Source organism: Brachycentrus maculatus, unplaced genomic scaffold, assembly GCF_059751285.1.
Source record: "Brachycentrus maculatus isolate JH-2025_06_01 unplaced genomic scaffold, ASM5975128v1 h1tg000114l, whole genome shotgun sequence".
Classification (NCBI taxonomy): Eukaryota; Metazoa; Arthropoda; class Insecta; order Trichoptera; family Brachycentridae; genus Brachycentrus; species Brachycentrus maculatus.
The window spans coordinates 498,265-521,656 of record NW_028280867.1 but is presented as its reverse complement, the minus strand read 5'-3'; the positions used below and the strand labels follow the sequence as shown (position 1 = coordinate 521,656).

The window sequence follows — 23,392 nt, the reverse complement described above, 5'->3', positions numbered from 1 at the left end:
TGGAATAGTGATTCAATAAGTGGCTAGATATTTATTTTTAATACATTTTATTATGTTTTTAAACTTTAAAAACAATCTCTTAAAAAATCAAGTTTTTTATATATGACGTTGTTGAAAGGAGTGAGCGATATGTGAACCAAAAAAGACATTGCAAGACCAGATATTGATCTAGATCCTAAACTCCGGTGAAGGAAATAATATTGTATGAAACTTACCAGTGATGTGTATGGAATGTAGTTTTTGTCTCCTTTCTTCAATTTCTTCTCCTCCTTCTCTTCTTTCATTTGATTGGTGACATATTTTCTGAAAAAAATAGAAATAATATGTGTAAAATAAAATGAAGCTTTTCATCTCAAGTGATACAAGAACAATATTTCAAAATTGGTTCATATATAATATATAGAACTTCCAAGAAATTGAGCATTCAGTTTGTCGATCATGGGTAGAATTGGTTAATGTTACACGTGTGTACAGTGATCACTTAAAGCAGCCTATGACGATCAGACTTCCATTATTCTTCATCATTGATGAGATGTTAAAAAATAATATGAAAAATAATAAGCCTTAAAAATCCTTTGAAATATGTTAAATATCCCATAATATCCGAGTATTATTTATCATGTTACGCAAAATACAGTTGATATATAAGTATGTTAGTTTATATATTTATAAATATATGTATATTTATTTATATATATATATATATATATATATATATATATATATATATATATATATATATATATATATATATATATATATATATATATATATATATATATATATATATATATATATATATATATATATATATATATATATATATTTAAATATAAATATATATATATATATATATATATATATATATATATATATATATATATATATATATATATATATATATATATATATATATATTTATTTATATATATATATATATATATATATATATATATATATATATATATATATATTTATAAATATATATATATATATATATATATATATATATATATATATATATATATATATATATATATATATATATATATATATATATATATATATATATATATATATATTTATATATACATATATATGTATATATATATATATATATATATATATATATATATATATATATGTATATAAATATATATATACATATATATATATATATATATATATATATATATATGTATATATATATATATATATATATATATATATATATATATATATATATATATATATATATATATATATATATATATATATATATATATATATATATATATATATATATATATATATATATCCGTTTAAGAAAAGCATGTAGGTGTATCCATTGTATTATATTTAATAAATAAAAAATGCATTAATCGATTCGATCAATAATATATTACATTGTTAAGCACGGACGTCACAGCTGAGAAAAAAATAACCCAAATACTGGCGTGCATATTTTAAAGTCACTGTTGGTAATTATGGGTTTTGTGAGATAAAGCTATGAAAGGAAATACTTGCCAAATTGGTGGCAAAAAAAATGTCGGATCCATTCGAGATAAGTCTCGTGATTCGTGACTCGTCTCAAGATGTGGCATTAAAAATTCGTACAAAATAGAAATTCGATAAAAATTCCTATGACGTATGTTTTTAAACTCAATTGGAGACTGAGAAAGGCAATCTTCTTCTTCATCTTCTTCTTTTTATAATGAGCTTTAATGAAGTTACCCCGACACTGCAGCGCGAGTGGTATGTTTGCCACAGCACGCCTACCTCATTAAGATGGCCTGTTAAGGCACCGAGTGGCAGGCTTCCGGGAGAGCCTGATGAAGAGCTCCAACCTCATCATAAAGCGGCTTGTGGAGCACAGTTGGGGACTGGCATGCGGCGGCACTGGACCACAGTGCTGCCGCATGTCCAGCCACCGAGCTAATGTTCATCTACATCTCTCCAAATTTTTTTTTTTTTGCTTGCACCGTTTCTTTTTTATTATTTTTATTCTTATTTGGTTATTATTTTAAATTTCATCGTATAAAAAAAATGTTGTAAAACATATATGGCTGACTAAGTATTGCACCCACCACTTAGTCAAGCTGGAATAAAGATTTATTATTATTATTATTATAGATCCTCAGGATCTGTCTGTGCTTCCGCCTGTTGCTCTTGAGATGTTAACTGCCAGCTATCTCTCTACCTTTTGGAGGTCTGCCTGGGGGTCTACGTCTTTCAGGGTTTCCTTGAATATCGTATCGCCCATACGTGGAAGTCTGTCTTCTGGCATTCTGTTCCTGTCATGCTCATTCCAGTATCCCCATCTCAAGATATCTTCCGTCTTACCCATGCTCCGGATATCAGTTTTCCTTACGCGGTCTCGTAATGTGTTTCCGGTTATAGATCGGAGAGTTATTATCTCAGAGATTCGAAGTCCAGATTTTGTTCTAGAGGTATCTGCTCTTGAATCAATTTCATAAGTGGCTATTGGTCGAATACACTAAGTAACTAACGAGAGGGGAAGGTTAAGCTTGTGAAAATTATGTAATATTTAAACATTTGTGTGTATACGAATGAAAACATAAATATTTCTATTTTTAATTTAAGTTTTACTTAGTAAATACTACAACATTTTGACCTCACATACTAATATAAAAGTTTCTGCTTAATAAAAAAGCTTCTTTACATCTCACCAATAGATGTCTCTAGTGAAGTTCTAGTGATTCAAGAACAAGGTTTCTAAATTGGTTCATACATATAGAACTTCCAAGAATTTGAGTAGTGTGGTTGTCAATAATGGGTAGAATTGGTGAATGTTACACGTGTGTAAAGTGGCCACTTAAACCAGCCGATGACGGTCGTCAGCCCCGTAAATGCCCAGACTTCCATATTCTTCTTCATCTTTGATTTCTTAAAATCTATTGTGACTCATATTTCGACGCATTCCGAATCATTTTCAAATCCCATCAAATACGCTCAATTAATGTCAGAATGCATTTTAATACGTGTCACAATAGATTTTAACCCCCCTACACATACGAACGTACGTGATACGCGCGGTTTTTCTTCACCATTCCGCGCTAATCCATATGACCTACGCACACTAGAAAAGATATCTGTTCCAAAAATATTTAATGCGTACCGGATACACTGACTAATTTTTGTCAGGTTTCATGCCTGACAATATTTTGTGACAACAAACGTTATGATTTATTTGCTTATTTATAAATAAATATGCCTGAAAATAATATAAAGGTACGGTGGTTAAGAAATAATGGTATTTACCGAGTAAAACTTTAATGTAAAATGGATAGATATTTAGTGCCGAATCAATTAATGAAATGAAGTGTACATTTTATTTATTTTATTTTCAAATCATATTACATACATAAATCATATATACATATAATATTCTATTTCTCATTTTGGGACATGGGATTAAGGTTAACAAGACTGGAACACAAATAATAAAGTAACAAAAAAGATTTTTTTAATAACCAAAACTAATACTAATACATGGCAAAATATAAAAACAATAAACAGGTATAATAAATAGGCACAAGAAGTATATTTAAAATAAACAAATGAGAAAAATATAAAAAATGAGAAAACATAACAAGTGAGAAAATATTAAAAACATAAGGTAAAAACAAAATAAGAAAATATGACTAATCACTACATATATATTTTTCATGATTAAAGAAAACACTTCGTTTTTTACCACTTGAGTTTTATTATAGACTACATGTTTCAGAAGTTAAACTTCCATCATTCAGGTCTGTATAATAACTAAAATATAAAATTGTTCTATAAATAAGGAGAGGGGAAAGTAAAGGGAAGGGGTTAGTCAAGGGACAGAGTTTGAAAACAAAGGAAAAATGGAAAGCAATGGTGAAGAATTTTGAAACAATATATTATTTAATAAATTATTATTAGAATTCAGGTTTTTTTGGATTTCTAAATTTTCAAAATAATTCATAATTTGGCCTTTATATGGAACAATTTTATATTTTAGTTATTATACAGACCTGAATGATGGAAGTTTAACTTCTGAAACATGTAGTCTATAATAAAACTCAAGTGGTAAAAAACGAAGTGTTTTCTTTAATCATTGTAACATGTCTTACCACAAAGTTAATGCCGAAACAATAAATAAAATTTATATTTTACCATAAAGTACATTCTCAGATCATTCATTTTGGATCCCCGAATGGGTTTTATTTTATATGTCAGGCAGCTGGTTAATTTCGGTATTGGCAATATAATTTAAGGACCTTACTCCAAATTTAGTAGTGTTTATCGGCTCCACATGTATTTTGTTATGTCCTCGTGTATTATGATTATGAATTTCTTTATTTTTTAACATCTCATCAAAGATGAAGAAGAAGATGGAAGTCTGGGCATTTACGGGGCTGACGACCGTCATCGGCTGGTTTAAGTGATCACTTTACACACGTGTAACATTCATCAATTCTACCCATTATTGACAACCACACTACTCAAATTCTTGGAAGTTCTATATATATGAACCAATTTAGAAACCTTGTTCTTGAATCACTAGAACTTCACTAGAGACATCTATTGGTGGGATGTAAAGAAGCTTTTTATTAAGCAGAAACTCTTATATTAGCCAGCCCCGTAAATGCCCAGACTTCCATATTCTTCTTCATCTTTGATGAGATGTTAAAAAATAATATGAAAATAACTCCTGTAATTGGAGATAATCCAGATTTTGTGAACAAGTATTTGGACACACTCAAAATGTTGTAAATGAATTTCTTTGTTAAAAATCGGTATGGTGTTGCTGTGAGTCGTTTTAAACATTATTTGAAGCATTGTATTTGTAATCTCACATTAAACCCATTATTCCCGTGTTGTTAATGTTTGTCTCTGAATTTTGACAAAGATTGAAGACAAAGCGTGTTGCGGCGAAAAGCGGCCGCCATTTGAGGTCACGGTCAACAATAGCAGTAAATCGTGTCGGTAAATAAGAAAACTGCAAAAATGCTCTAACTAATTAAACTCGAGACCGATAGATGTCAGGCATATATAGAATAAATTAAAATTAATTAATATAATATTCTTATTATGACAACTAATCTCGGTATATTTTTTATATTTCTTTAGTTAGCTTGAATTACATTTAATGCAAACTATTTTTACACTTAATTTACATCATATTTTCATCTTCTTACTGTAAAAAAGGCATTTGTTTTTAAATTCTTTCAGACTCTTTTCATTCTTCATACATTCAGGCATATCATCGTACATTTTCAAACCCTTACGCATAATGCAAATTTGAGACCCTATTATTATTATTATTATCATTATTTTACTGTTCCTATTATTCTTATTTTTTTATCATTACTTTTGTTATTATTATTATAAATGAAAGAGAAAAAAATTAAATAACTAAAAGCGTCTATATAACTTTCTCACTCTGGATGCATACTTATATGTATTAGAGAAAACCAGTTATAGTAATATTATAATTTGCTGTTTTTAGCGTTACATTTTATACATCCGCGTGTCAGGAGTTTGTTTTCAATACCGGTCAACTCCACTTTTTCCAAAAATAAACTATATATATTTTTTTTAAAGAAAAAAAAACATTCTTTGATTGTATTTACTTGCTTTATAGATATCACAGACTTCTATAATCTCTTCACATAAAAACAGATTCATCATCTCTATTGAGATACATATTCCAGCTTGAATACGTATTTCAACTCATATTTTACTTGTCCATATACTTGTACATATTTTTGAAATAATACATTAATAATATTACCTACATTAATTAAGATATTTTAAAAAAAATAAAAACGTATTTATATATATATATATATATATATATATATATATATATATATATATATATATATATATATATATATATATATATATATATATATATATATATATATATATATATATATATATATATATATATATATATATATATATATATATATATATATATATATATATATATATATATATATATATATATATAATGTGTGTCCGCCCCGGTAGTGAAATAGTCAGCGTGTTTATCTACCGTACAGGACATCCAGCGTTCGATTCCCAGGGAGGTCAAATATATATAAGTGATTTTTTCAATCTAATATTTATGTAACCCTAGACTGGTACCTGGGCTGGTCACCTTTCCCTCAAGATAGCATTGCGTTTATATTATGCAGTGCCAATATATATTCAACAATATATTCAAAACAAAACTTTTAAAATGAGAATTATTTAAAAATATTAAAATACGCGTACATGAATGATAATAAATAATAAAATAAAAACATGATTTAACAGATTTCAGCATTAAAAGGATGTCTATTGTTTGTGACCAATAAGCATAGAACGTATCAGCGATTCGTGCACATAGCCTTGGAGAGCCATGCACCTCATCCTAACGTCTCGACCAAACGCTATCTCTCGCGGGCATCTCGTGACGCGAAGCCGTATCTTGTACAGCTGGCACCTTTCTCAGACTGATATACTAAGTAGCCAGGGTGACCACATAGTGAAAAATAATTATTTATTGTTATTAGCACTTATTTGGGTCAAAGCAGAATGTTTTTTAGTGTTTATTATATCACTCATTCCATATCCAACAATGATATATTTTTAAAAATCATCAATTTTCAGTTGTACATGTTTTCGGAATGCCCACAAAATGTACTTTATCCCAGAAAAAGAGGCATATTTTTAACTTAATATTTACTCGCTACAGAGCAGAAAGTGTTGTTTTTGCATTTTGAAAACAAGGTATTGTTTAAATATTTTTTTAAAATACTAAATATTTTTAAAATGGATAAAAAACCTTCAGGTTTTACCTAAAAAGATCTGTTGCACAGTAAAAAGTTCAATAAGTGGCTTGATATTTATTTTTAATACATCGTATTACATTTTTAAACTTAAAAACGTTTTCCTGAGAAATCGAGTTTGTAGATAATTGTTTGGTAGACTTTTCCCTTATGCTTGGCTGGCATTTTTCGGTCACAAAGAACTCCCATCACGGATCAAAACTTCGTCCACCCTACATTAATTCTGTGCAATACATCTGCTGTACACCATACATCCTTATGTAGATATTTAATGGAGTCGCAGTTCGGTATTGTTTTTCATTTACACTTTTCCCTTTCCTAATTGGCTGGCTAACCTTGTATATTGTTTGAATATCGATTGGTCACCCTATTTGAAAACAAGATTGTAATACAATGAGTGGAGAATCCTTGAGAGTCAATCTATAGACGGTGAATTAACCATGATTTCAGAAACCGTTTTTTGCCCATTTTCCATTCGCCAATACGAGCCAATTTGCCAATTTTTACTGAATTAAACGATTTCAATTATCCGTTTACCCGGAAGCGGATATACATTTAAAATAATTAAATTAATAAACTAACTAAGACCCTTTTTAGGGACAAAATACCAAAAAATGTACTTAATTTTTTTTAAGATACTTATATATAAGTATTATATACTTGTCCGCCTCCGTAGTGTAATGGTCAGCACGCTCGGCTACCGTTCTGGAGGTCCCGGGTTCGATTCCCAAGGGGGGTAAAATAAATATAAGTGATTTTTTCACTGTAATATTTATTCAATATTACCATGGACTGGTACCTGAAGCGGAGGGCTGATCACCCTTCCTTCATGTGTAAACGATCAAGATAACACTGCGTTTATATGACACAGTGCCCTATGCACCATTGGGGTGCGGATAAGGGTTTTATTATTATTATATATAAAATTAATTTCCTATAAATCCTTGTACTTATCAGGTAAGGAGAATTTTTTTAGACAGTTTATAATATATTTTTTTAATGAATCAGTGGATGTACATTTAAAAATTAGTAAATAAATAAAGTAATTAAGACCTTTCTTAGGGACAAAATACCAAAAAATGTACTTAATTTTTTTTAAGATACTTATTTATAAAATTAATTTCCTATAAATCCTTGTACTTATCAGGTAAGGAGAATTTTTTTGACAGTTTATAATATATTTTTTTAATGAATCAGTGGATGTACATTTAAAATTAGTAAATAAATAAACTAATTAAGACCTTTTTTAGGGACAAAATAAGAAAAAATGTACTTCATATTTTTTTATATTAAATATAACTGAATTTTCTATAAATCCTTCTACATAACAGGTAAGGATATTTTTGTAGAAAGGGTATAAAATATTTCTTTAATACTTAATTATAAATATAATTATTTTAGCTATTCACATGGGTAGAAAGATGAATGTTACACGTGAATAAAGTGATCACTTAACCAGTGTATGATAGGCCATAAGCCCTGTAAATAATACCCTAACTAACTAACTAACTAACCATAACGCCGCTTCCCCACTGTGGTAAGTAGAGATAATTATGTCATTCATTACCAACTTACGAAAACCACGTATTTACGAAAGCGAATTTTCAACAAGAAAACGATGAAAGAAAATATTTATGATATCGGCTGTTATAAACACTTCACGAGTCTAATACAATCCTTTATAGGTTGAGTATGTTAAATTAAATATTCCTCCCGTCTGATAATAATCCGTCAATTCGTAGAACATACCCAACAAATAATTGCCATTAAAATTAACACCCAAAAGAATAAACTACATAATCTCAAACTACAACAATTAAAAACCACAAATAAACAACTAGAATCACAATTACCAGAAACTAATACCATTATATGTACTCCTAGACCTAATAATAGCAATTATTCTTAGTAAATAACGACATTTTGTAAATATTTTTAGTCAGTGTTTGATAATGTCCTAAGAAGACGAAACGCGTCACGTATTAAGATATACATAAATAGTAAAATTCAATCAAACAAAAACCTTGTTTTATTTTGGATATATTACCCAACAATTCAATATGGAATTCTAAAAACTGTCTGCAGTTATAAAAAATGTGATAATAATCCATTGTCAGCAACATCAGGCAAATCTCCTGGGGGCTTATAAAAGCGAAACTTGCTACAATCGAAGATTTAGTTGTTCTAAAAAGAATGGTTTTGATCTACGAAGGATATGTCCTGCAAATATATTTTGGAGGTGATATTTATATATATTTTAAACAGTGACAAGACAATCGAAGTTTGCCATATCCACCCCATACCTTACCTCTCCCTTCCCAATTTCATAACATTTCCATTCCTCCCATCCCATAAAACTGGTCAAACGCTGTCTTTGCAGCACTCATTATCCTACTAGTACATATTATAGTATTAGATACTGAAATCTTTACAAGACAATGACTTATTGTTCCCACGATATGCGAACGATTTTAACTCTTTGAATCCAGTAGGCGCTATGTTTATGTGTGTATATTTATTTATATATATATATATATATATATATATATATATATATATATATATATATATATATATATATATATATATATATATATATATATATATATATATATATATATATATATATATATATATATATAATAACAATATGTCCATGGGAGCCAAGCTAGCGGTTCTACAACGGCGTGCTAGTACCGACACTAATGTATGGAAGCGAAACATGGGACTGGCAAAGGAAGGATGAAAGCAGAGTGAACGCTATTGAAATGCGCTCCCTCAGACGAATGTGTGGAAAATCATTGTATGACAGAATTAAAAACGACGATATAAGAAAGGAATGTAAGGCTGAACGAGGAATAATTGAAAAGATTAGTAAGAGCTCTTTGCGGTGGTATGGACATGTGGAGCGAATGGATAGCGAGAGAATGACTAAGAAAATATACGTGGCGAATGTGAGAGGGAAAACAGAACGTGGACGACCGAAAAAGACTTGGCACGATCAGATCAATCAGAACCTAAAAAGTCAAAAGTCTGCGTAATCGGAGGGCATGTATGACTAGATGTATGGATGTGAAGGAGGCGAGGAGTGTATGTCAGGACAGAAGAGTGTGGCGTTCCATCCTCTCTGCTTACCCCTGCGGGGAAACGGCGTGATGGTAGTAGTAGTAGTAGTATATATATATATATATATATATATATATATATATATATATATATATATATATATATATATATATATATATATATATATATATATATATATACATATATGTATGTGTGTGTGTGTGTATATCACAAAATTAAATTTTAAATTGCTTTTTATATACAAAATACAAAAATAAGAGTTCACGCACTCGTGGAAGCCTGGCTGTAACAGGAATCAAAAGTAAGGTAGAGGAAAGGCAATTGGGATGATATGGGCACATAGGACGCAAAGAACCTGATCATATTGTGAACCAGGCAATCGCCATGGATCTTCCTCGAAATACATCTAGAGGAAGACCAAAGAATTCATAAATGCTGCAGAAAGAAAACATGATGACGTTAACCATGATAGAAGGACCTACAACCTGAGGACGAGGAGAGCTGACGCCAACAGTCTACAAGGACGATAAGTTGAGATGAAGCTTGGAAGAAGAAAATATAAATAAGTATATTTATTTTTAACTAATGTTTTACTTAGTAAATACCACTGTTTCTTAAAATCTACTGTGACACGTGTTTCGATGCATTCCGCATCATTTTCAAACGCCGTATGCACCGCGGAATGCATCGAAAGACGTGTCACAGTAGATTTTAAGAAATAGTGGTATTTAATAAGTAAGACATTAATTAAAAATGGATCGAAGATTTATAGTTATCTAAAGTAGAATGGTTTTGATCTACGAAGGTGATATGTCCCTGCAAATCTATTTTGGAGATGATATTTACTTTGTGATATTTATTTTGTGAACAAGTATTTGGACACACTCAAAATGTTGTAAATAAATTATCTGGTCAAATTATAAGCTTAATAATAAAAATGAAAATGGTATTTTCTGGCGTTTCTCATGTGTGTGATTATAATCCAGGATTCGGATCTCACATACTAATATAAGAGTTTCTGCTTAATAAAAAGCTTCTTTACATCTCACCAATAGATGTCTCTAGTGAAGTTCTAGTGATTCATGAACAAGGTTTCTAAATTGGTTCATATATATAGAACTTCCAAGAATTTGAGTAGTGTGGTTGTCAATAATGGGTAGAATTGGTGAATGTTACACGTATGTAAAGTGATCACTTAAACCAGCCTATGACGGTCGTAAGCCCCGTAAATGCCCAGACTTCCATATTCTTCTTCATCTTTGATGAGATATCAAAAAATAATATAAAAATGGATAGATTTTACCACAAAGTGACTGCCGAATCAATTAATGAAATTAAGTATATTTAAATAAACGTAGTGAATTGAACAGTTATTGTTATTTTCTGTGTAATTTACTATTTTGCATTACTTTTACGTTCAACAAATGGCGCAGTCATTACGATAAGAATTTTTTTATAGCATGTTTTACCAGTCAAAGATTTTTTTAATCACAGTGTTTGTTTCGTTTTATTATTAGACTAACTGGACCACGTATAACTGTGGCTCATTCAAGTTGAATCAAAGAAAATCAAATCAAAAGCGAATCGAAATATTAAGGTTCTCCATATGTATAAATGATTCAAATGTATTATGTTATAAATAAAAATGTAAATATATTAAATAAATAAAAAAATACAAAATACAAAAATAAGTGTATGTTTCAATGGTCAGCACGGTCGGCTACCGTTCTGGAGGTCCCGGGTTCGATTCCCAAGGGGAGTAAAATAAATATAAGTAATTTTTTCACTGTAATATTTATTCAATATTACCATAGACTGGTACCTGAAGCGGAGGGCTGATCACCTTTCCTTCATGTGTAAAACGATCATGATAACACTGCGTTTATAAGACACAGTGCCCTATGCACCATTGGTACGGATAAGGGTTTATTATTATTATTATATGTATAAATGATTCAAATGTATTATGTTATAAATAAAAATGTAAATATTTAAAATAAATAAAAAATTCAAAATACAAGTGTATGTTTCAATGCAACGTCGTGCCAAATTTCAGAGCAGTCGGTGAATAATTTCAAGAGATTTTAAAGTCTGAATTAATTTACTTATCTATCTACATAGAATTGTGCCGTTCTTTTTTTTTATGTAATCTTTAAATTATAAATCAATGAAAATATTTTCCCATGCCTTGATGGGTTGCATGTCACTTTTTCTTTCTTTAGGACAGAAATTATGTCAATGACACTCGTTTTGTGGTAATGACATTCATTTTCAATAATGACTTTAACACACTCTTATTGTATACTTTTTACAAGTAAAACATAAGAAATACATATAATAGCTAAGACAAGTGGCAATGAATCCTATGTAGAAGATATAATATACAGTATCAAACAATAATTAAAGAAAACACTTCGTTTTTTACCACTTGAGTTTTATTATAGACTACATGTTTCAGAAGTTAATAAATACAAAAAAACCTGAATTCTAATAATAATTTATTAAATAATATATTGTTTCAAAATTCTTCGCCATTGCTTTCAATTTTTCCTTTGTTTTTAAACTCCGTTCCTTGACTAACCCCTTCCCCTTACTTTCCCCTCTCCTTATTTATAGAAAAATTTTATATTTTATATTTTAGTTGTTATACAGACCTGAATGATGGAAGTTTAACTTCTGAAACATGTAGTCTATAATAAAACTAAAGCGGTAAAAACGAAGTGTTTTCTTTAATTATTGTAACATGTCTTACCACAAAGTTAATGCCGAAACAATAAATAAAATATCAGTATCAAACAGATTAATTGAAACGAAACTTTTTTTTCGTATTTTCAACACCCTCTAAAAAAATGTTATGGGGGTGTTCCTCGTATTATGGACCAGGGCTGCTTCTTCCAGTGACTGAGATGATGAATAGCGAGAAGTATCACCCAATTCTACTGGAAAAGATACTACCAGAGATACAAAAACGAAGGTCAAATGGTAATGGAATATTTCAGCAGTGCTACAAATCAAAGAAAAATTATGAAATTTTTCACACAAAAACGATGAACTGTGTTGGACTGGTCAAGAATTTTGCCAGACATAAACCTGTTTGAAAATCTATCGGCAACCTGTAAGAATCGGCTCTCCAAATTGATTAAACTACAAGGGGTTCATAATTCAGTTATGGTTTCGAGACGAAAAAATGGCATCCGCGTGCCAAAACCTAATATTATAGAAGCTTAGAAGAGTAAAATCTTTGATTGAGCCCAAATGAGATCATATTAAATATTAATTTGTGATATAACTAACAAACAAAAGATTTTACAAAACTTTTTACGAAAATACAACCAAAAATGGTTTGTTTCTATTAATCTGTTCGATACTGTATGTTACCAAAGAAAGCAAAGTACTAAAGTACCTACGTTAATTTATTGGATGAGTAAAAAATGTCCAACATTTTGAGTATGTCCAAATACTTGTTCACAAATCTGGATAATCTTCGATTGGGAGTTATCTTTATATTATTATCTCAAGAAGAATATGGAAGTCTGGACATTAATGGACATTTATTTAGACACACTCGAAAATGTTGTAAATAAAATTAACTGGTCAAATTATAAGCTAAAAATAAAAAAAGAATAAAATGATATTTTCTAGCGTTTCTCGAGTATGTGAATATATAATCTAGGATTCGGAAATCACATACAAATAAAAGAGTTTCTGCTTAGTAAAAAGCTTTTTCATCTCACCATAGATGTCTCTAGTAAATGCAAGCACTATGTCTCAAATATGAACAATACATGTTTATAGAACTTCCGAGAATTTGAGTAGTGTGGTTGTCAATCATGGGTAGAATTAGTGAATCTTACACGTGTGTTAAACCAGCCCGTGACGGTCGTAAGCCCTGTAAATGCCCAGATATCCAGGTCCTTCTTCATCTGTGTCGAGTTGAAAAAAGTAAAGTAGATTAAATAATATTAAAAGTACCTGAAAATACCGTAGCTGATTTTAAAACCCACCTTATGACATCACCCAAAACTTTTAAATTATAGTGTAACCTGTTTCGTTAATTTTCATAATATGATTTATTCTTAAGTTTGTACCTTTTTACTACACTCAATCAATTTAATTCAACCGATAAAATCCATAAAAAAAAATTGATTAATGATGGATTTGATTTTTTTTTGACATCTCATCAAAAATGAAGAAAAATATGGAAGTCTGGGCATTTACGGGGCTGACGACCGTCATAGGTTAGTTTAAGTCATCACTCTACACACGTGTAACATTCACCAATTCTACCAATTATTGACAACCACACTACTCAAATTCTTGGAAGTTCTATATATATGTATATGAACGAATTTAGAAACCTTGTTCTTGAATCACTAGAACTTCACTACAGACATCTATTGGTGAGATGTAAAGAAGCTTTTTACTAAGCAGAAACTCTTATATTAGTATGTGAGGTCCGAATCCTGGATTTTAATCACACACATCGCTCACTCCTTTCAAGAACGTCATAAATCAAAAATCGTCAATTTCCAGTTGTGCATGTTTTCGGAATGCCCAGAAAATGTACTATATCCCAGCAAAAGCGGCATATTTTTAACTTAATATTTACCCGCTACAGGGCAGAAAGTGTTGTTTTTGCATTTTGAAGAAAAGGTATTGTTTAAGTATTTTTTGAAATATACTAAATATTTTTAAAATGGAGAAAAAACATTCAGAATTTACCCAAAAAGATCTGTTGCACAGTAAAAAGTTCAATAAGTGGCTTGACATTAATTTTTAATACATTGTATTATATTGCTAAACTTTAAAAACGTTCTACTGAAAAAGCAAGTTTTTTGATTTATGACGTTCTTGAAAGGAGTGAGCGACATGAGAAACGCCAGAAAATACAATTTTCGTTTTATTATTTAAGCTTATAATTTGACCGGATAATTTATTTACAACATTTTGAGTGTGTCCAAATACTTGCTCACAAAATCTGGATTATCTCCAATTACAGGAGTTATTTTCATATTATTATGTAATTGGAGATAATCCAGATTTTACGAACAAGTATTTGGACACACTCAAATGCTGATTTATTTTATTTATTTATTAATTTGAGATGTAAAAAAAATCTTTTTCGTGAAGTTATGTGTTGTTTTTGACCATTATAAATTAGAACTTTTACAGAAGGCAACTTTTATTGACAATAAAAGTTTTTTTTCACCATTAAAAATAATAATTTTTATAGTAGGCAGCTTTTATTGCAAAACTCGTACTCTAATAAACGTCTGATGCAAATGACCTAGATGCAATCACATCCAGAGGCAATCTGTCTTTATGCATTTAAATTTATTGATCACTTCACGTTTAATATTCAAATGTGCTCATATGTATATAACGTGGTAATATTTTCCTCCGTAAATTGGGTGTAAATAATATGTAGAGTGGGTGTATAATAATAAAATAAACAATGTGTTGCTTTGTAATTAAAGAAACGACAGTAAAAGTTAATTCTTAATTAATCTTTACAATAATTTTCTATCTATCTGATTCTGACAGTTAACAATATTATATTTTTTCCATCTGATGTCTTTTGTTTTATTCAGTGCGACGCATGCGACATCTGGTGGTAGAACTGTTTTATGTAGGTACTATTTGTAAGTACTTAATAAAATGTATAGGTAGGTACCTAGGTATTTTATTACATGTATACAAGCATTTCTCAACACATAACATGTCTTTTATTATTATCGTCCTCTTCTTCTTGGCGTATGCTTTGTGGCCTGGTTTTAAGAGAGATTCATCCTAACCTATCGTCTTTGTAGACTGTTGGAGTTAGCTCTCATCATCCTCAGGTTATAGGTCTTTCTATCATAAACAACGCCACCTAGGCCAAGCCTTCAAATAATGTTATCTTTCTGCAGCATCCATGAATTCTTTGGTCTTCCTCTAGATGTCCTTCGAGGAAGATCCACGGTGATTGCCTGGTTCACAATATGATCAGGTTCTTTCAATTTTGGTTGTATTCCATTTTTATAATTTTATTATCATTAAAAAAAGTTTAAAAGCAACGTATTTAAAATAAAATCTTCAAAAACAGGTTTTGGTTGTAATCGCTCATTAATGTTTTAAAAAAACTGACTTTCATTATGTCGATAATGCGGAAGCATAAGGGATTATTATTGCTGCATACTGTTCTACGTATATCTTTCAGGGAGGTAGTGTAATCTTTACTCTGCGGATATATGTATATATATATATATATATATATATATATATATATATATATATATATATATAATATATATATATATATATATATATATATATATATATATATATATATATATATATATATATATATATATATATATATGTGTGTGTGTGTGTGTGTATTCAAGTCTGCTCGATCGGCTACCAGGAGCGCAGTACTTGTAGGAGATATCAGTCAAATAGACTCCAAAGCTATACGGCTGTCCAAACTCAAAACACAGTAAGAGACATTTTGGAATAAGTAGATTCTACTTAGTCCAAAAATGCAAATAAAACGTTCTACAAAAAAATGTTTCCTACTGTGTTTTAAGTTTGGACAGCCGTATAACCAAAGCCAAGTTGCATGTTGTACTTCAAGAATACATATTGTATTTCGAATTAAAACAGCATTCTTGGGATCGTGTCGCATCACGTCATATTATAATATCAATAATACATTTGATAGTGTTGTGTTTATACCACATTTCACAACTTCAAAGCTGATATTGACCCAAACCATGGGTTGGCAAAGTGTGGCTTCGGAGCCGCGTGCGGCCCTTTGACCTTCTAAGTGCGACTCCAGCACAAATTCAATGCAATTCCATTTATTTCTTTATTTTTAATTAACATACACATTACAAACTTAAATTGAAATCGTATATCGTATTGATCACTTAAACCAGCCTATGACGGTCGTCAGCCCCGTAAATGCCCAGACTTCCATATTCTTCTTCATCTTTGATGAGATGTCAAAAAATAATATGAAAATACCTCCTGTAATTGGAGATAATCCAGATTTTGTGAACAAGTATTTGGACACACTCAAAATGTTGTAAATAAATTATCTGGTCAAATTATAAGCTTAATAATAAAAATGAAAATGGTATTTTCTGGCGTTTCTCATGTGTGTGATTATAATCCAGGATTCGGATCTCACATACTAATATAAGAGTTTCTGCTTGGTGAAAGAGCTTCTTTACATCTCACCAATAGATGTCTCTAGTGAAGTTCTAGTGATTCAAGAAGAAGGTTTCTAAATTGGTTCATATATATAGAACTTCCAAGAATTTGAGTAGTGTGGTTGTCAATAATGGGTAGAATTGGTGAATGTTACACGTGTGTAAAGTGATCACTTAAACCAGCCTATGACGGTCGTCAGCCCCGTAAATGCCCAGACTTCCATATTCTTCTTCATTTTTGATGAGATGTCAAAAAATTATATGAAATCGTATACATTAACAAAAATAGAAAATAAGCAAGAATACTATTGCCAAAGGTGTAAAAGAATCCCGCTTCGGAAAACTCCTTCAGACACATGGACCAGATCAATGAGATATTGTTCAACATAGCGTAGCTCTTCCTTCAGGCATAACCATCGGCAGGTTGGTCCTGTGTATAGGAATGTGAAACAATCTATGCCGACGCTGTCTTAGGTAACTATTGGGAACAGACCAATATTCTGGAGAATTTCAGGATTATCGATCATACTGCGCAACAATCGATAAAAATGTTAATAAAAATATCCTCAGGAAGGCTCTTCGACTCTACGTATTCATGCCAAAATCTTTTTGGAGCATGAATCTTTTCAAAAGCAAACTGAGATATCGTCTTATTGACGAGAACCTGGAAGCGTGCTAAAATAATGACATACAAAACTGAATTCATCAAAATTTCATCAAAGGACATGCAAGGACATTATTTGTAATAAGTAGTGTTCTCTTGGACACCTTACTTTCCAAAGGTTTTTTTTTATCAATGAATAATCCTTCATATTATTTTTTGACATCTCATCAAAGATGAAGAAGAATATGGAAGTCTGGGCATTTACGGGGCTGATAACCGTCATAGGCAAGTTTAAAAAAAAACTAACTAACCCACACATATAATGTACATCGACTATGGCAACCCACACATCGGCTATGGCAACTCAAATCGAGTGACATAGCGAGCTACCTACACGAGACCAGCAACGAACGGAACGAGCGAGCCCGCCACACTTCGTCGCCGCCCGTCCTCAGATCGACACGTACTTCAACTGTTCTATTAGAATCACGCGATTATTCTTAAGTATTTTCTTGATTGTAATTTGATAGAACTAAATAAATTTGTGTTAAAAGTAATCCGCTTTCATCTTGCTTCCCTTCTGATAAATTAAAGTGGTATTCAACTAGAAACCATCACGCTGCTTCCCCGCAGGGGTAGGCAGAGAGAATAGAACGCCACACCATTCTGTATTTGCAAACACTCTTAGCTCATCCACATTTAGCATCTCCTCGTACGCACCCGCCGATTGTTCCGACGACTGACGTTACTATACCTACGCGTTTGAAATACTCAATCATGCCAACTTTTCATCAGCTTTTCTCTGCTCTTATGTTTAACTATATTCGCGTCATAAATGTGTGATTCGATATTTTCGAGATGACGAGAAGAAATTGCATCTATTGTAGTTCCGAATTTTACAGTCGATTTGTCGAGTTTGTAAAGCACAATCACTGTTTATATATAGCTTCTGACGTGTACATCTACAATCTATCGCTTTGAGTCGTTCGTTGTACAATACATACGTCTCTCTTTTGCTCCACACCCATGGCGTCAGAATCTTTATCTCTTTTTCTCATTCTCTCTACGTCATATCTTTCTTCTCTCTTGTGTAAGGAAACGCGCCTAATAAACGTGACGCGTCCTTGAAATGCCAGTCTCTATTATTGTCCTGTTATTGATTATCGAATCGCATCCTGAGAAGTTTTACAAAAACATGCATTCGTGTAACAAGAACCCATTACAAAATGTGACGTACGTTATAATGACAATTTAATGACCTAACGATCATATCATTATATAATATTAAAAAAAAAACTATAATTGAATGTGTTAAAGTTACATGGATCCAAAATCTATTAAATTACCTATTGGAAATAATAAAATATTTTATATTATTCTTCTTATCCTTCCATTTTTTTCAGTCTGTTGCTACTTGCAACCAATTTTCGTCGTCGGACCATCTTTGAAATGTGACGTTTTAAGATGGTTACATATTCATTTAATATTCATTCTCAAACCCTTATCCAAAACCCAAAGGTGCATAGGGCACTGCATCATATAAAACAGTATTATCTTGATCGTTAACACATGAAGGAGAGGTGATCAGCCCTCCGCATCAGGTATCAGTCCAGGGTAATATTGAATAAATATTAGAGTGAAAAATCACCTATATTTATTTGAACCCACCCTGCGAATCGAGCCCGGGACCTCCAGTATGGCAGCCTAGCATGCTGACCGAAGTGGACTATTATTATTTAAAATTCAATAATTTTATTTCAGTTATACTGTCTAACAAAAAAAGTATATCGTAGTCATGCAGGAGAAGGTGACCAAGTGCATTTTTTACAATGAAATGATCATTGACTATTCGATATCTTACTAGCTTAGTATTGCCCTGAAAAGAATCCCAAAGGATTTTAAACTTGGAAGCATAATATATTGACTTAATTTTGCAATTACAATTGTCAGTCATATTATTTTTAAGAATTTTAATTCGTTTGAAAATGCCATAACTAGACGAAACAATTGTCACGATACTAATTTTTTATGTGTTTTTGTTAATAAAATACATTTTAGTAGACTCAAAAATCTGTGTTTAATTTAAAATTAAAACATAAATTAAAATGGAGTTCTACAAATTAAACGCAAAATCAATAAATCAATATTAATTCAGAATTTAATACTTTTTACATTGCAGCATCGTTTCAGACCGTAAAGATGAATGCCAACAGGAAATATCGCGTAGGTACCTTGGGTTTTCCCCAATTTGTGTAAACCTACCTACCTGAGGCAAACTTGAAGCAAATATACCTGGTTAAACGAAAATACTTGTTTATACTCGATTTAAGTCATTTTACAGTCAAGTCTCGGTGGTACTGCATTTAAAATAATAAAATAACAATTATTCATATTTGATCACTTTCATTTAACTTGTCATCCATCAGAGAAACCCATTATTTAATTTGTTATTTCATTTATATGTACAGTATCAAAGAGATTAATTGAAAAAACCTTTTTTTCGTATTTCAACACCCTCTAAAAAATGTTTTGGGGGTGTCCCTCGTATTATGGACCAGGGCTGCTTCTTACAGTGACTGAGATGATGAATAGCGAGAAGTATCACCACATTCTACTGGAAAAGATACTACCAGAGATACAAAAACGAAGGTCAAATGGTAATGGAATATTTCAGCAGGATTTGATCCTCTGCTACAAATCCAAAAAAATTATGAAATTTTTCACACAAAAACGATGAATTGTGTTGGACTCGTCAAGAATTTTGCCAGACATAAACCTAATTGAAAATCTATCGGCAATCTGTAAGAATTGGCTCTCCAAAATCGATTGAAAAATGGGATCCACGTGCCAAAACCTAATATTATAGATGCTAAGAAGAGTATTATCTTTGATTGAGCCCAAATGAGATCATATTAAATATTAAATGGTGATGTAACTATTAAACAAAACTTTTTACGATAATACAACAAAAAAAAAGTTTTGTTTCAATTGAACTGTTCGATACCGTACGTTTCCATAAAGTGTGTTAATTGTGATCTTCTGCTTTGCTGGGACGTACTTTCTTGTGTTATATGAGATAAATACTTAAATACTTAAAAGTACCTGCTAAATAATGCTTCCTTAAAATCAATCATAGATACTGCCTGTGAATTCGCACACGATACGATGTACGAATCGTATCATATTTCTAAAGACTTGAACTGACGTTTCTACGTTTTTTTCTAAGCAATGCTAGCATTTTGAGTCTACTACTATTAAACTATTCTACCCAGTGGCGTGCACAGAGTTTTAAAACGGGGTAGGCAGTAGAGTTGAGTAGTAAAATAAGGGAGGCAATAAGTCATAGTAGACACTGGTCGTGTTTCTATGTGGAACGCGCGTAATCCAGAGTAGGCACTGCCTTTCTGCCTACATTGAATATATGTATATATATATATATATATATATATATATATATATATATATATATATATATATATATATATATATATATATATATATATATATATATATATATATATATATATAATAAAACCCTTAACCGCACCCCAATGGTGCATAGGGCACTGCTTCATATAAACACAGTGTTATCTTGATCGTTTATACATGAAGGAAAGGTGATCAGCCCTCCGCTTCAGGTACCAGCCCAGGGTAATATTGAATAAATAATACAGTGAAAAAATATATATATATTATATATATATATATATATATATATATATATATATATATATATATATATATATATATATATATATATATATATATATATATATATATATATATATATATAAATTTGAGTAGTGTGGTTGTCAAAAGTGATGTTGAAAGAGACGTGTTCTCATTATTTTTATTATTTAATATAATTACTTTGTTTTTATAATTTTAATTCATTTATAAGACATTTTTACTTTTACAGTCTTGAAATTAATAACGCAGTTCTCTCCAATGAAGCTTATACCTTGTGCTTGGAGAAGGATTTGCAATTATTATTTATTTTTATGGTTGTTGTATATTACATGATTTACTTACATGTCGTCCAAAGTTGAAGCGGACTTCTTGAACCTCCCACTGAAATCTAAGGACACTTTCTTCTTACTTCTGCCATTGAAGATACTGCCTTTCGTAATGTCTACACTTCCGACAGCACTGTCCTCCATTTTTATCTGAAGGTATATAATAAAACTGCGAACTACTTTATTTAATCTAAATTAAAGTAATTACACATTCGTTTAATTGAGCTGCCTTTAAAATAAACGATTATTTATTCAAAATAGACGATTTTGTAACACTATCCTTATCATAATTCGTTCATTCCTAATTTAAGTTTTTCTCGGTAAATACCACTAATAATAATAAAAAATAAAACCCTTATCCGCACCCCAATGATGCATAGGGCACTGTGTCATATAAACGCAGTGTTATCTTGATCGTTTACACATGAAGGAAAGGTGATCAGGCCTCTGCTTCAGGTACCAGTCCATTGTAGTATTGAATAAATATTACAGTGAATAAATCACTTATATTTATTTTACCCTCTTTGGGAATCGAACCCGGGACCTCCAGAACGGTAGAGCGTGCTGACCATTACACTACGGAGGCGGACAGATATTTTAACATGTGTTTCGATGCATTTTAATAGACAGTTCTACTCTTAACATCTCTTATTACAAGTTACTCTGTTTCTCTCCAAAAAAGATACTTAGCTCTTGTGCTTGGAGAAGAACTTACACAATGTTTATTGTTAAAACAGGATATTTATTTCTTTGTTTTTTTTTTATTAAAACGTATAAAAGGTGCTTAATATATATTTAAGATTTTAAATATCCTATATTTTTTATTAAAAGGAGGACTGAAGTAAGGTTAGGTTATGTTTATGACTATAACCTTTAAAAAAACCAAATAAAACAAGAAAAAATCCATTTTGAATGCGATGTTAGTTCGAATAAAAAATATATATGTATAAAACATATTTTAAACTTTTGATTCTAAAAGCACTTTTATCTTTTTACAATCAAAGAAAACTAAAAAAAGTATTTGTATAAACGCGATTTTTTAATTGTATTAAAAAATATATATAAAACCTATTTAAAACAAAAAAATTAATAACCATTATTAAATAATTTTTATCTTTTAACAACCAAAATATCTTAAAAAGTAGTTATTGTAAAATCGATAACAATTTGTTTTTAAATCATGCACCAACTTTTAAATCAACAACCACTTATAAAAATGATATTTAAAACTGTTTATTTTATATCTTCATATTAATTCGTATTAAAAATATATATAATATAATAGATTAAAAACAATTAAATAAATAACCACATTTCAAAATCATTTTCATCTTTTAACAACCAAAGAAAACTCAAAAAAGTGGTTTTTCAAACGCCGGGTTATAATTCCTTTAAAATATTTATCTACAGCAGAAATAACTATTCAAATTGAGAGTGTTTAAAACCGGGACTTCGTGCGATATTACAGGAAGGCGTCAGTCCAAAACTTCGCGGTTAAATTTACCTAGATGTATAAACTTCGCCTTTAACCGGTAGTGGGTTTTCACGCGGTTTTTCTTTGTTTTGAGTATAAACAGTTTTGAGACAGCGTCAAAGAGTTTTCGTATTTCGCGCGCGTAATACCGTCCACTAGCGCGATGTGGAGTCGACTGA

General features: G+C 30.5%; 1 long non-coding RNA gene across 3 annotated transcripts; it reads right to left on the bottom strand.

The window, feature by feature from the left end:
• Positions 1 to 210: 210 nt before the first annotated feature.
• On the bottom strand, positions 211 to 23,376 carry LOC148309990 (uncharacterized). 3 transcript variants are annotated; one of them, XR_015837451.1, is made up of 3 exons: positions 23,244 to 23,376; positions 21,756 to 21,929; positions 211 to 303 (listed from the first exon to the last, which is right to left on the bottom strand). It is a non-coding gene; the product is annotated as an uncharacterized LOC148309990 (long non-coding RNA). The 3 variants fall into 3 exon arrangements; XR_015837449.1 differs by having other exon boundaries at positions 21,756 to 21,968; positions 23,244 to 23,361; XR_015837450.1 differs by having other exon boundaries at positions 21,756 to 21,964; positions 23,244 to 23,361.
• Positions 23,377 to 23,392: the final 16 nt, after the last annotated feature.